This window comes from Sinocyclocheilus anshuiensis, unplaced genomic scaffold (assembly GCF_001515605.1).
Source record: "Sinocyclocheilus anshuiensis isolate Anshui unplaced genomic scaffold, SAMN03320099.WGS_v1.1 scaffold2275, whole genome shotgun sequence".
Lineage (NCBI taxonomy): Eukaryota > Metazoa > Chordata > Actinopteri > Cypriniformes > Cyprinidae > Sinocyclocheilus > Sinocyclocheilus anshuiensis.
Window position 1 is genome coordinate 429,047 of NW_015542331.1, and position 14,075 is coordinate 443,121.

Sequence of the window (14,075 nt, forward strand, 5' to 3'; positions counted from 1 at the left end):
GGTCCAGTTTGCTCTCTCTCTCTCTCACACACACACACACACACACACACACACACACACACACACATACATAGTTCCAGTAACACACAGCATTTGTTTTAAACTCTCTCTGAATAAACATTGCACCAAATTTAGCTAAACATATTTCAGTTAAACTCTAGAGAGTCTGGAAACAGCCTGAGGACACACATACACACACACACACACACACACACACACACATATACTCATGAAAGCTGAAACATTCACCAGTGCCAGTTACTGACGACTGGGTTACACACACACACACACACACACACACCGTTACTCTGAGGGAGGTCAAGTTAAAGACTGACACAATCACTGTGTGTGTGTGTGTGTGATTGTAAAGCCCCTGGAGCAATTACAGCCCACTGATTGGGGGTAATTGGAGGCACATGTGAGCTTATGTATATTTATATGTATATGTGTGTGTGTGTGTGTGTGCCTGTGTGTCTATTTTTATATATGTGTATGTGTGTGTTCATTTTCAACCATTCATTTAAAATTCTGTACAAGATCCTTGAAAACTGACAGAGAATTTAAAAAAAGAGAATAACCAATTTAAAGGAAAATGAATCGCAAATCCTGAAATATGAGTCAATAGTTTCAGAAGAAAATGTGCTTAGATTTGCCAAGATATCAAAGTCTGCGATCAAAGTTACAGATCTCAACAGGATCTCATTTCTCATCAAATTCTCTCAAGATCAAAAATAGTTATGCATTTATTTTATAGCTCTATGTCAACTATTGACTCATTTGTGTGTATTTTTATTTTAGACAAATGTGAGGCAAAGCTGATGCCTAACTGAGATCTCTAGGGGCTGTTAACACAGAACACATTATTTTCCATTCCAATGCATTACTTTTTAATTGTAGAGGTGTATGACTGTTGCAGTGTCTCACACATGAGTGCCACGTTTTTTAAGACGCTGTTACCCATTAAAAGAATTTCAACTTTTACATGCAGCGCCGCTCATCAATGTCAGTTCCAAAACAGCGGACCAATCAGAAGACTCCAGAGGTGGGGCAAGCGTCGCCAGCTTTTGTTTACAGTAGCAAGTTGGCATGGCAACTATTTTATTTGATGGTAAATGTGTGTGGTGGAGTCGGCATTCTGCGATGTGTTGTGCTTTTTTAAAAAACATTCCTGAGCGCTGCATCTCACATTTTTAGACGCAAAGACACATACTATGTGAACAGCCCCTATAAAAAGTCTTGTGAGCTTTGAAAGAGCAACAGCTAATCTATCAGAGCTAACAAAATCTGTTTGAGCATCTTAACCAGCACAACACAGCAACCAATGGTGTGAGTTTGGAGGCAGGGCTTTCTGTTTTTACAACCAATGGAAGACAAGTGAGTGTTAAGGAAACCTGTCTGCAACAGTCACTATTTTTGCAATTCTGTTCAGAGACAATAGCTGCACAGAAAAGACCCACTTTGTGTTTAAACACAAAGAACAGAGACAGCACAAGAATCAACATGGAAATATTCCTGTCATCAGAGTCAAACTAAACCATTCCAGACCTCAAAACGTGTGTGTGTGTGTTTTCTCTGGCGTAGTATAGCTCTATTATGTGCTGTATGCTGATCCGTGCAGGAAACAGACACACTTAACTCACTGAAGTGTGGCATTCTGGGACAGCTGGAGTCCTTGCTGCTCAAATAAAGACCTACTAATATTTACAGCAATCTGTCTGTGTGTGTGATTCTAATTCAAGACATCAATGAACAGAACACCAGCCAAACCACCCACACACACACACACACCCTGAAACACACAATCCTCTAAACCACAGAAAGTGCTATTGAGATTCAATATCAGTGTGCAAACAAAGTACAAATAGTAAAAGTTAATGGAGGAGTGAGTCTGTGTGTGTGTGTGTGTGTGTGTAAATGTGTGTCCCTCAGTGGTTTTTCCTTGTTTCACCTGAAACATTGTGGCAACTGCACAACAACGTGTAGGCAACAATCCATGAGACCCTAGCAACATAATGGTGAGTTTTGCACTGGCAAACACTACTTGTGCAAAATTTCTTCAGAAAATGTACAAATGTAGTTTGAATGTGAGTGAGTGAGTGAGTGAGAAAGCACATGCTTTTATGTGTGTGCATGTGTGTGGCTGGTGAGTCCATGAAAACACACACACACACACACACACACACACCTGCTGACCTTTAGAACCACAATGGCATTTCCACGACAGGCGCTGATGAGAGAATGCTGGTCTCATATCCCACTAAAAGACACAGCCAGCAACACTTGATGGCCAGTGTGTGTGTGTGTGTGTGTTTTTAGAGAAACACAGTTTGCTTCACTCTTTCATTAGAGCAGCTGTAGGAGGGCTATCAGGCAGTGTTGTGCTAGTTGTTGTGTAATAGTGTTTAGTCTCAGTCAGCGTTGTGATGTTTATTCTCTTGTACACTGTCAAACTCCCTGTGCAGGACAGACACATTCCTGATCCGCTCCTCAAAGCTGAAGCATTTCTGTATTGCAAAATTACAATGATAGGCTTGCCAGGTTTTCATGACGTTTAGTTTACCAGTAATAATCAGTCCTACACAAAGTTTGCCTAAAACAAACGTGGTGAAAAGGCTTTCTTAAGGAGTTTAATTAATTTCAGTTAAAAAGCAAGGCTTAAAGTTAAAAAGACATTAAAATGGCAAAATTACAGTATTTATTTTCATACTACCATCATAATTTATATATATATATATATAGAGAGAGAGAGAGAGAGAGAGAGAGAGAGATATAAATATATTCGAATTTATTTTCATACTACCATCATAATTTATATATATATATATATAGAGAGAGAGAGAGAGAGAGAGAGAGAGATAGATAGTAATAGTTGCCATTTTATTAAAAAATATGCTTAAAATGTAATTTCCACCACAAAATGGTATAAACACAATACATCATTTGAGATGTGGTGGAAATGACATTTGATGGATCAAGAGAAAAATGGCAGAATTCTCCTGTGACGCACATATAAACACTGCTGGACATGGTTAGTACACAAATTCAATAAACTAGGCCTAAAAGTGTCCTTTAAAGGAGTTTCTAAAAGTGCACAGGGCCAAACGTGCCCAGAAACACACACACACATTCATAAATGACAGAGCAGTAAAACATCCAAAGAATGTTTTTCTACACACCATGTAGAAACAGAGCGAGAGAGAAAGAGAAAATAAGAGAGAGAGAAAGAGAGATGGATAGTATTTTCTCTGTGTAGATCCACCTGGACAAACACACAGTCACGTTACAGCATTGTTACTGAACACACACACACACACACACACACACACACACAGCGCTGGCTCTGTGTTTATGCTGACACGGCAGACAGACCCACGCTTACCCAAACACACGGGCCTGTCCCACACACACAGAGCCAGAGAACAGAAGATCACGGCAGGACAGCAGATCTACATACGCTCAAACTACAGTCACACATTAACTGCAGCAAATCATACAAGATTCTGGACAAAGCCTGAAAGAATCACGCCAGAAAACTGTTGATCTTCCTGTGGGAGACTCAGAGCTACCCGGTCCTGCGTTACTCTGCTTTTTTTATTTGCAGTTTCAGCCTCAAATGGCCTCAAATGATGCATACTACACACTCACAGAAAAATATTAAAGGGGTACTATTATGCTTTTTAACTTTTTCAACTTTAGTTAGTCTGTAATGTTGCTGTTTGAGCATAAAAAAGATCTGCAAAGTTACAAAGCTCAAAGTCCACTTCAAAAGGACATATTTTATTTAACAGAAATCACTTTTCAAAAACTACAACGAACGACTTGTTTGGACTACAACGCATATTTTCTGGGATTTGTGATATCACAAATATCGACGAATGGGACACACACTGGCCCAGCTGACCAATCACAACACACACTGGCCCAGCTGACCAATCACAGCACACACTGGCCCAGCTGACCAATCACAGCACACACTGGCCCAGCTGACCAATCACAACACACACTGGCCCAGCTGACCAATCACAGCACACACTGGCCCAGCTGACCAATCACAGCACACACTGGCCCAGCTGACCAATCACAACACACACTGGCCCAGCTGACCAATCACAGCACACACTGGCCCAGCTAACCAATCACAGCACATTTCGTATTTCAGAAGGTGGGCCTTCATTTGATACAGGAACTATTCGAGCCGTTCATGCCAGACTGGGGAGAAAGGTGTTGTTGTAATGTAAAATATGTGAAAAATAATGTGTTTTTCGAACAACCTAGTATGAGAGCCTGTTCTAGTACACCCCCAAAACAAAATCAAGACTTTGTAAAAGAGCATAATAGGACCCCTTTAAATACTTTTTTTTTTAAATAACAAGAGCTCCCCAAACCAGTGAGTGTCATACTGATTGGCTGGTTTTACATCTTAGTTTCATTAATATGCAATTACATTTTTGTTCATATTTTGAATTTGTTAAAATTTTGTGTTTTATCCTTTTTATTAGTTTTTTTAAACTGTATTTTTTTTCAGTTTTAGTGTTAATTATTGTACTTCAGCTTAAACAATTAAATGTAGAAATTCAACTAACTGATATAAAATAAGTTTGTTTTTTATATTTATATTTAATATTTTAAACCACAGATATTAGAAATGTTGTCTTGGCAACTAACTGAATTAAAATAAGTTTACATTTTTATTTGTTTTATTTCAGTTAACATTTACATTTTTAAATAACAGAAATAAGAAATGTTGCCTTGCCAATGAACTGAAAAAAAAAATATATATATATATACATTTTTTTTTTCCAGTTAAAATGTATTTACATTAGAAATGAGAAACTGACATAAAATAAGTTTACTTTCTTCAATTTTTAAATTTTTATTTCAGTTAAAATGTATTTTATTTTAAGTAACAAAAATATATATTTTGAATGGCTTTAATATAGTTTTAGTTAATGATAATAACCCTGGTGGGTGGATCCTGGGCAGATTAATCTGCAAGTCAAAAGTCATCGAGTTAAACTAGTTCAAGGTTAAAACAGAGGAAATTCAGAGGAAATTCCTCCAGGGAGATTTAAACCATTATCTAGAGTAGTAAGAATGTAAAATGAGTACGAGTAAGTTAAGTCATTTATTTATATAACGCTTTATATGATTGATTGTTTCAAAGCAGCTTTGTTAACGTTAAACATTAATTATGAAACAAAGACAATTTCAGCAGTAAAGAAGACAATAGTGTCATTATTCAGCTCAATTCAGTGTCGATTCAATTCAATTCAATAATAGTGTCAAAGATGTATCATTAACCAGCATAATTCAAGTTCAGTTTTGCTCTCATCCGAAAGTAATATTTAACCCTTTAAACTCTACCAAATATGACGAGAGAAACTCGACCTGATCTGTCTATCATCTATTTCACTGACCGGCTGACTGACTGATTGTTTGGTCGGGCCATTTTTACACTACAACTGGCTTCAGCGGTTCAAAACGAACCTGGCTCCAACAAGTCAACAAGCCTGGTTCGGTCTGGTTTATGAATGTACCTGCCTGCAGAACAGAAGAGTAGTTTATACTCCTGAAGTAAACACACACACATTATCAAGTGATCCTTAGCTTGTGTGTCTTGACTGTATCACAGACGCTTGTAAAATGAAATACAAATGAAACACGTGTGAGCTGAAGGTTATGAAAGCAGATTGATCTCGTAACACGGTTCATATCTGTGAGGGAAGCACAAACTCAAAGCGTCTGTTTACAGTGAGCAGTTTTAATAAGCGCACGGCCCGCTGCGCTCGCATCTCGCATGATTAAAAAATAAAGCTGCGAATTCAATCCCTCTGTTTGGTGAAAACCAGTGCCAAACTCTCGCTCTGTCCCGACAAATTAGTGTTAACAGGCACAAGTCTGGCCAATAAATCCACATATGCTGAAAATATTCTCTCTGTGTCTCTAAACGGGCCTGAAAGTCTCACTCTCATGAACGCACACTGTACACATAAAGTGTAACCAAGTTTTTTTTTAATGCGCACCAAGGCTGCATTTATGTGGTCAAAAATACAGTAAAAACAGTAATATATATTACAATTTAAAATAACTGTTTTCTTTTTTAATTATATTTTAAAATGTAATTTATTATTGTGATCAAAGTTATATTTTCAGCATCATTACTCTTCAGAGTCACATGATCCTTCACAAATCATTCTAATAAGCTTTCTAATATGTTTTCTGTCGAAAAAACAATTATTTCACAGATAAAACCCTAAAAAGATCATCTCATCTCAAGAGATTATCTCATCACACACCATACAGTTAGTCAAAAACAGCAAACAGCTAGGCAATCAGAGCTTGGCAATTCGAGAAACTGTAGCCATTCAGGAGGTTGTTGAACGTCTACGATGGAGTGAAAGCGACAGACCTAAAATAAAACATCTGCTTCAACTGCTCAATCCGTCATTCCTTCAGGACACAGAGAGTTAACAGAGCCCGAGGTAGAGAGAGAGAGAGAGAGAGAGAGAGAGAGAGAGAGAGAGAGAGAGAGAGAGCCACCAACATAATAAGATAAAAAACACCAAAGTTTAAAACCAAATCAAAATACATCTAAAAAAAAATAAAAAATAAAAAATTACAATTTAAACATACATTTGCAAAGAACCATCAATGTCAGTTTCACACAAACACTTGTTCACCCCCCAATTATAGTTAAAAGTCTCAATATCTTTAACCAATTGATAATAAGCATATTCCACCTTTAACCTTGATTTTATTAAACCCTTTAAAATTGAAACTTCATCAGTTGACCCCCCATACCATTTAATTTACCTTTACGTGATAGCCAGATTGCCATTTTTGCCTGCCCAAACAAGAAGTTAATCATCACGTGGTTCTGCTTTTTATTTTTGTTATACTTAGGACCATAAATAAAAATTGCAGGTGAAAAAATTTCTCCTAAAATGCTACACCATTCTTCTAATTGAGATAGCAAAGCTTCAAGTCTACCACAGTAAAAAAATAGATGAAAAACCGTTTCTGTTTGCCCACAGAAAGGACACTCCTCCCCTACCTGTGGATCAAGGTGTGCTCTGTATCTGTTTGTAGCTATTAAACCATGCACAATTCTCCACTGAAGGTCCCCAGACCTTTTCTCAATGGGAGCCTTATACAAGGTCCTCCAGCTACCTTTAGGGGAAGTCTCTGATCCAAAAACCTCTTGCCATTTAGATTCTTTTAGTCCCTTTAAAGAGTTTATGTGGGAAACTTTGACACATATGACATGCAGTGCTTTTTTCCCAGTTTCACTGAAAAGTCCTAGTTCAGGAGTTCTGAAGTCGAGCAAAAATCCTTCCCTCTCTTGAAAAGCATCAACAGCAGGCACAAATTTTAACTCTGGGAAAAAGACATCCCTATCTTCATTTGTTTCCAAACCATTTTTAAAATTCATAGGTAAACATGAGAGAGAAAGAGATGAGGGCATGTTAAAAAGGAGGAAAAACGTAAAGAAAAGCAAAAGAAAACAGAAGATCACAAGGCAGATTTTCATTTAGAAACACAGGGACTTATGAAAGAGAACAACACACACACACACACACTGCACAAACTGTATTTTCTATTGCCCTACACCAACCCTACACCTAAACCTACCCCTCACAGGAAACTTTCTGCATTTTTTGATTTTCAAAAAACCTCATTCTGTATGATTAATAAGTCTTTTGAGTTACAGGAACAGTGAAAGTGTCCTCATAAATCACCTTCACATTGTAATACCTACAGTATGTCATACCCATGTCATCATACAAATTTGTGTCCTCATAAACCACATAAGCATGCACACACGCACACACACACACACACACACACACACACACACTCACGCACACTCACGCACGCACACACACACACAAATTTGTGTCCTCATAAACCACATAAGCATGCACACACGCACACACACACACACACACACACACACACACACACGCACACTCTCTGAAATCACACAATGCATGTCAAATGTGTGTGTAGTAAATCTTTAGCTAATCACAGGCACACACCTTCTTACTACTTCATGTATCTTTAACCTGCATGTCAATGTTTCCCAGTAAATGGTGACTGATGATGATTTGTGTGTTTGATATTCTTGATAGCAAAATTGCTCCTGGAAGTAAGCTAAATATGACTTATCCTTCTTTTAGGCACTTCCTCAAAAGTTTGGAAAATGTTTTAAAAATGATTTTGAAATAAGTGTCTTTTGTTTCGCCAACATTTTTTGGTTTCTTTGATGAATAGAAAGTTTGTAATTATTTCAAATAAATATATTTATACTATATGTTTTATATGATAGGCCTAAATATATTTATATATAAAATACATTATAATTAAATTTTCAATTTAAATGAATCTTACAGAATAAAACTATTAACATCTATATAAATATCTATATATATATATATATATATATACATAGCAGTTTTCTTTTGGGATTAGTGTAAGGGTTTGGCTTAGTCATATAACTAGCTTTATAAAACAATAATAATCTAATAAATGTGCATCAAAGTAATGTTTACTAAAGCCAAATAAACATGTGCGTGTGTCACTGCTATAATGTTGGAACATGTTGCTATGCAGTTGCTAGGTGGTTGTTTACATAAAAGAGTTCACGATCATCACTCAGGTCTGTAGTAAGACCAGTAAAGGCACCAAAATACAATGGCTCACTTTACAAGGTTCCAAATAATATAAATAATAGAACTAGTGATGCTTTAGTGAACACGTGAACATTCCATTCCTCTCAAACAGTCACTTTATAAAGACAAATCCTTCACAAATACACACACACACACACACACTGTATAAAAATCAGAAGCTCACTTACAAACACATGATGGAAATCAGACTGTTTTCACTTTCTGTCTGTCCTTCGGTCAGCGTCTACCTGTGCTCACGTGTGTTCAGAGCCACACGCAGACGTTCAAGCCGTGAAACAAAACTCCACAACACTACTCCAACTCCAAACACACGGCCAAACTCCTCAAGAGTCTCATGTGACCTCCTGCCTTTCTTTCTCCAGGAGAGGGGCTGGAGTTGCGCTGGAGGGGGCGTGTAGGTTTGAGTCAGTGTGTGTGAGACAAAGCCAGACAAAAAGAAACAGGAAGTGACATTAGAGATTCATTCAGTGGAGATTGTGGCTTTGGATCTTTGATCTCTCTCTCTCGCTCACGCTGACTTTACTTTGACTTTAATCCAAAAAGGAAAAACACAGCCAATTTACGATTAAAGGGACAGTTCACCTAAAAATGAAAATTCTGTCATCATTAACTCACCCTCATGTCGTTCCAAACCTGTAGGACTTTCTTTTCATGCAGAGAACACAAAAGAAAGTTTGAAGAACTCTTTTCCATGCAGTTACAATATATGGTGACGGAAGCATTTACGGTGTAAAAAGCACTATAAAACAAGAACAAAAGTGGTCCATTCAATTTGTGCACTATATCTCAAGTCATCTGCAGTCATGATAGTTTTGAGCAAGAAACAGACCAATATTTAGTTTCTGAACATCAGTTCTAGCTCTTTTTAAAGACGTAATGAGAGAACAGTGTTGTTATTGTTAACTAAAAATAAATCCATAAAAAAGCATAAAAATGTTTTCTTTCATTGAAATATAGCTAAAATGAAATAAAATATAAATATTGGATGAAAAATGAATAGTATGTAAACAAAAACTGGAAATGTTGGCTTGTCAACTAAATTAAATACAATTAATAATAAGATAATAAAATTATTATAAAAATTAAATAAAAATGTTAAAAGCTTAATATAAATAAATAAATAAAAATGGTAAGAGCACAACATAAAATGACTGAGACTTAAACTAACATTAAAATGAAAACTGAAAATATAAAAATAAAAGCTCATTCAAAATATTAAATACTATAATAGCACAGAAATAAAATAACACATATAAAAACTTACAAACTTACAAAACGTAGGCTACATGAAAATTAGAAATGTTGGCTTGGCAACTATCTGAAATAAAATAAGTTCAGGTTTAAGTACTAAAATCATCAAAAATTAAATAAAAATAAATTAAAGCTATATAGAAATATGAAAAAAAAAAACTAATAAAATGACAAAAGCACATTACAAAATTGCTAAAACTTAAATTAAAATAAATTTGAATAATATAATAGTAAACAATACTAAAATAACACCGTGAGAGAAGCATTTGTGAACAAATCATTCTTTTGAGTGATGAATCAGTTGATTCGGTTCACAAGTGAGATGAATGGACTTAACGATGCTTTGATGAATCAGACTGAATCGTTTGATGAGTTCATCTGACTGAATGATCAGCAGCTCACGGAAGGGGAAGATTGTGTGAATAACAACTTAAACTTCAGTTTGTTCATAATAAGAAGCCATTGCATATCTTCAGAAGACCTGAAATACTCATATGGACAACTTTTGCGACCATATTTGCAAAAGCCACCAATGCATTCTCCAAACTTTCTTCATCTCATCTTCTTCATGATGGACCAGTTTTAAAGCAGTGAAGTGTGTGTACAAAGCTTCTAAATGACATCATGAACAGTTCAGACCGAAGCAAAAAAAACAAGAGGCCAAAAACGGCCACACGAGAGTTGATCAGCGTGCAAACATTCACACAATCCTCCTGTGTGGCGTTTGACACGCTCAGTGCTGGACTGAAGCCTGCTGGCCTCCTATTGGCTGATCCGCAGCTATGCAGATGACCTCTGACCTCAACCGCACCCCGACTGACCCACTGAACGAGTCGCACTTCACATGTGCTGCCCTCACACTGCCGATATCCCAGCATGCCGTGCTCTCTCTCAAACACTCCAGCACTCTTTCAAACAATGAATAAATCACTTCAGCTCTTCCAAGTGTCTTGTAACTTCTAAACTATCAAACACAGAAAGTGAGGACTGATCTGAGCATGTGCAAACAGAGCTGGCACCGTGTGTTTGGATCGTAACGCCAATCAAATGAACTGCCTTTTAAGGGCAATGCTATGCTGCAATAGACCAGAACACCTCCGCTCGCTCTCTCGGGTCACATGATCCGACCCGTTTCTGTTCATTTCTCCTGAGCTGAATGCTGTCAGTGGTTTTGAAGACATTAGTCATGCTCATTTAACTCAAATTCTCTGTCAGTCACACTGATGGAGCCCCAAATATGAACCTCATAACCTCAAATCCATCACATTTCATCACAATCATCACATTTCTTGGTTTTCATTTAGCTTTCAGTTAGCTTTTTTTTAAGCAAGCTAGTAAATAAATGCTAAATATATAAGTGAATAAATGCATAAATAATATTTATAAGTCATTTATAAATAATATTTTTAATTATAAATAATGTCTATAAATTATCAAATACATTTTTAAAAGTAAAGAAATAAATGCATGCATTAATTAATTAATTAATTAATTAAACAATCGTAATATATAAATGAATAAATAAATGCAAATATTTATATACATAATATATACATATTTTATAAATACTATTAATTTACAAGAAATTAGACAGTAAACAGGTCAAAAACTCATTCTTAATACAACTCTTTCTTTAATAAAAAATAAAGAATTGTATATTATTTAAATTAATATTTATATTTATTTTATAATATGTATTTATTATATTAACATACATATATATATATATATATATATATATATTCATTTATAAGTAAACGCATACAATAAACTATTTTATATGTAAAACAAATTAATAAATTAATACATATTTATTTCATAATATAATAATTCATACAAATTTCTAACAACATTTAGAAATAATAAAAAAATAAAAAGTATAATATCATAAAGCCTTGTGTTTTGTAATGATTTATTTAATGGATAAAATAACAGAAATACACTAAAAATAGTTTATTCATATATTAATTATTATGAATAAATATTTTATAAATAAATAAATATTTAAATATGAACCTCATAACCTCAAATCCATCACATTTCATCACAATCATCACATTTCTTGGTTTTCATTTAGCTTTCAGTTAGCTTTTTTTTAAGCAAGCTAGTAAATAAATGCTAAATATATAAGTGAATAAATGCATAAATAATATTTATAAGTCATTTATAAATAATATTTTTAATTATAAATAATGTCTATAAATTATCAAATACATTTTTAAAAGTAAAGAAATAAATGCATGCATTAATTAATTAATTAATTAATTAAACAATCGTAATATATAAATGAATAAATAAATGCAAATATTTATATACATAATATATACATATTTTATAAATACTATTAATTTACAAGAAATTAGACAGTAAACAGGTCAAAAACTCAGAAATAGTTAGAGTAGAAGGAAAGTTTAGCTCGGGCCTGACTGACATTCAATCACCTAGAAAACCTGCATTCAATCTTACAAAAAACAAACATTAATCTGATTTGAAGCATAAACACACTCAGACGCACAGGAAGCCGAGAAACTTGTTTTTATCTCACTGCAGCATCCTAACCGCCGAAAAACTAGATTCTATGATTATATGTGATGCGATGGACATCATTAAATCATCACGATCACTCACACATGAACACATGAGTCTGGTTTTCCATCTGAAATCACAGCCCAGCTGATATCTGCTCTTAAACAAACACACCGCTCTCTGCCTGTTTGCACAACCAAACCACACACTTCCCAAACACCATAACCATGACTGCAGTAATAACAATTTGTGAAAGTACAGAAACACGACTCTTTATAGTGTGCGACATGTATTTGGACAGACAGATGTATAGTTCTGAAGTCTGGTCTGGAGGTGGCTTTTGGACTGACAGGAACCAGAAACCCTGCAGAACCATCAACACACACAGTATGACTGCAATGATCATACTCAGAACAAACCTCTAACTCTACGTTATAAACTAGATTTTATATAGAGTTTTTAACTGGTTTCTAATAATTAACACACACACACACACACACACACACACACACACACACACACACACACACACACACACACACGAGAACTCCTGGATAGTGCAGCTGTAAAGGATCACTGCCCTCTAGTGTTCAAACACACTGTCTCACAGGTCTGTAGATTTATTCATGTGCTTTACTGTAATTACATAAAATCATATTCAAGCAACACAGAACAGGTGATTTGAGAATAGTTTGTGTTTGGGTAATTCTAAGAAAAAACCTGATACAAAATAGCTGAGAAAATGCAACTGAAGATCAATCTAGCTGCATTTGACTAGTTTTCCCTCATACATTTTAATGCATTGAAATTCAAAATGTGACATGAGTGAAATGTTCATAATTTAGGGCAGATTACAAAAAATATTAAAGGCTGTCGGATATTTTTCATTTGGGAGAAATTTGACAGAAAACAGGCAAATAATCTCTTTCTGATTATTAATGACAATATGACACCAAATCATTGAAAATGTTAATAACAATCAATTTCTAACAATACTCTGGTTTACAATGTTTTCTGTTATTTTAGCCATAAAATAAATTATTAAAAGCAAAACAACAAAAACTTTATGATATAATACATTTTAAATATGTTTTGATCTAACTACAACTATTTTATTTATTTATTTATTTAAAGACATGAGTAAACAATACATTCAGTGTTTTCTGTTATTTAACCATAAAATAAATCATTAACAGCAACTAACAAAAAGCCTTTTTTATAAATTTTTAAATATTGTTTGTTTTAATTAAAATATATAGAATTTATTTTTTTTTACTTGTAATTAATATTTATTTTATAATATATTATCATATTCATTTCCTATTTTATTTATTAATTTAGATATTAATAAACAATACTTTCAGAATATTTCTGTTGTTGTAGTCATAAAATAAATCTTTAGAAGTAACACATAAAAAGCCTTATTATTATGCAATTTTAAATATTTTTGTTGTAAAATATTTTGTTTCTAATTTTTTTATTTATTAATAAACAACATGAGCATACAATACTTTCATTGTTTACTGTTATTTTAGCCATAAATAAATAATTAAAAGCAACACATGAAAAGATTTATTATATTATAATCTATCTATCTATCTATAT

The 14,075-nt window shown here is 34.4% G+C and overlaps 1 protein-coding gene across 1 annotated transcript in view; it reads right to left on the reverse strand.

Annotated features, from left to right (window-relative positions):
* The window catches only part of eva1aa (eva-1 homolog A, regulator of programmed cell death a), a 48,214-nt gene that overhangs the window by 6,130 nt on the left and 28,009 nt on the right, over positions 1-14,075 (reverse strand). The gene's annotated exons all lie outside the window — the stretch shown is intronic.